Below are 2,677 nucleotides of genomic sequence, written 5' to 3' on the forward strand. Positions count from 1 at the left end.
AGATAACTACTAATGTAATTTGATTTTTATAAATAGCAGAATAACGAGTAAAGAAGGGACTTTTGAAATCTTAAATTATCTCTTAAGAGTTATCTTAAGAAGAGGATTGGCCACCTCCCAATTGTGCCAAGATGTCTGGTGGCTTCGTCCGTAAAACCCCAAAACCCAGATCCTTCTCTCTCTTTTCTTCCCCCAATTATCTCTCTCATATTCCCTATTTTTTCTCTTCTTTCTGTTATTTTATAATTCTAGATTATCTCGCACATAACACAATACCCTTTCAAAGGGCATATTTCATGTTCTTGTGTTCAAGTTTTATGGTCATAGTTTGATTAATTTGGGTGCTATTTTCTCTTATAGATGTTTCAGTTGATGGACCTTTAGTTTTGTTTCTATTAACTTGTCTAGTGATGGCACTAAAATAATATATAGACTTGTTTATTTCATCCTCATTAATTCATTGTCGTTATTTTGAGAAAGCTTACATGTGTAAAGGGAACCCTGGAATGGGTGGAGGAGGAGGAATTATAAGAGATGAAAATGGTCATGTCTTTGCAACCTTTGCAAACATTATGGTGATTGTACTAATTCCATCGGTGAATTTAGAGCCTTAAGGGATGGTCTAAAGCTTTGCATTGAAATGGGATTTTCGAAATCCCACATCAATTTGGATTAAGCCTTGGCGGTGCACTGTATTTCCAAGTAGGATTGCAATGTTTGGAAGGGGTAGTATTGGTTCCATGAAATTTTGTTCTTTGTTCAAGCTCTTCGCCCAATGATTTCCTTCACCTTTAGAGAGGGTAGCAGAGTAGCGGACTAGTTAGCAAATTATGCTTGTGCTTCGGCGTCCAAAACACTATTTAATTCTTTTGCTAATCTTCCTTCTGATTTTAAGCAGATTAATCGGAAGGAGGCGGCTGGTTTCCCGATTGTGCGGAAATAATACTGTTTTTCTTTTGGGTTTGTGTAGGGTGATAAGCTCCTCTTTTGAGTACGTGAGCATCGTATGTATTTTTGGGTGGGGTAAGGCGGGAAGTCCCCCCCGTGTATTCTTTCTTCATATTTGATTTGATCATTAATAAAATTTTAGGGGCCAGCCCAGGTCCCAGATAATATTTGGGTTAAGAAAAAAAACTAAAGCTTACATGTGATCTTAGCGAGTTTGAAGAAGTAAAACCATGATGTGGTTTCATATTCTAGGTTGCTTTAAAAAGTAAGGAACACCTTAGATCTCATAATAGTGAAAGATCCACAACAATAATAATGGAACCATATCGTTAGGAACCATTAAAGTTCTTCTTCGTTTTCTCACTGTGCCTAGAACCATGTAGGAACCGGTACTATCTCGTCCGGTTAATAACTGGGACCACGACCTATGTTTTGTCCTGTAAACTAAATGAGACAGTTCTGAGAACGACACCTACCGGTATAGACCTGTCCCAAATATAGGGAACCGTCCAAATTGACAACCTTACGCCGATATGCCTAGCCTTTACCCATATTTCCTCTTCATATCCTTTTAACAGTCTAAAAATATTCAACATGAGTGGTATTATCATAGTAATTTAAAAGCATGGACATGGACTACTAGCTAGAGTTATGTGACTTTAGACCATCAAATTGAGCCTTTTAAGTAATTGGGCTCAATGTTTAAAAGCCCACAAGTAAATTGCTTTGATTTGGGCCTCTGTTTCCTTTGTCAAACATTGGAGATATGGTTCACTTGGTCTCTGCATCCCCACCTATCATTCTTTATAATTGGTAACCTATTTCTTTCTCATATGTCAAATTGCATATGAGCAAGCAGAGGAAGTGGTTAAAGAGCGTGTTTAAAGTATAAAAATGCAAAGAATGTCATTTCATTATAAAAATTGTAAGAGATCTCAGCTTCATTCATGAGATGGGATCATGGTTTGAGGAATTGGTATCAGATTGACTAGATCAACCGATTCGTATCAAGATCGATAGAGACCGATATATATTGGTATCGATAGAGAACGATACTGATTCCTGGCCAATCTCATATCAATGGATTGGTACAGATTAAAGGTTAAAATGTAAAATAAAAATTAATTTTTGAAGAAAACAGGAGTAAATCTATCTGATCCAAACTGATATGGACCGATCCGAATCGATATTGGCCAAAACCAATACCGATTACTAAATCCTTGGGTGGGATTGGGTCCTCTACAATATGGACCACGAACATCTTTCTTTCTGTCACTCAAACCATGTGTCACTTTCAGATTTTAGAGGTTTAATAGCTTTAAATTACTATACTTTACCATCAATTTCTGTTGTCTGGGTGGTGTAGTTGGTCATCACGCTAGTCTCACACACTAGAGGTCCCCGGTTCGAACCCGGGCTCAGACAATTTATTAAATTTTTTAGGGGTGAAACAACCCTGATTACTTTTAACCCAACCCCGCCCTATCTCAGCCCAGGCGCACTCCAGCCCAACTCAGCCTTGATTGTCCCTGATCGAGCCGGGATGTGTTGGGTTGGCCCTGATTGATCCTGACTTTTGCTAGGGAATTGGTTTGTTTCATATTCAATGACTATTAAACTTTCTTTGGGTTAAAAAACTTAGTCCAATCTTAAAATTGTAAATATTTTTCAGGAAGCAGTTTTCTGTGCAAGAGTGTGGCCTACGCCAGCACTCCAATGTGTCTATCTC

General features: G+C 38.0%; 1 non-coding gene across 1 annotated transcript; it reads left to right on the top strand.

The window, feature by feature from the left end:
- The first annotated feature begins 2,299 nt into the window (after positions 1 to 2,299).
- Positions 2,300 to 2,373, top strand: TRNAV-CAC. The gene has a single exon. It is a non-coding gene; the product is annotated as a tRNA-Val (tRNA).
- The last annotated feature ends 304 nt before the right edge of the window (positions 2,374 to 2,677 follow it).

Source organism: Telopea speciosissima, chromosome 11, assembly GCF_018873765.1.
Source record: "Telopea speciosissima isolate NSW1024214 ecotype Mountain lineage chromosome 11, Tspe_v1, whole genome shotgun sequence".
NCBI classification, from domain to species: Eukaryota; Viridiplantae; Streptophyta; class Magnoliopsida; order Proteales; family Proteaceae; genus Telopea; species Telopea speciosissima.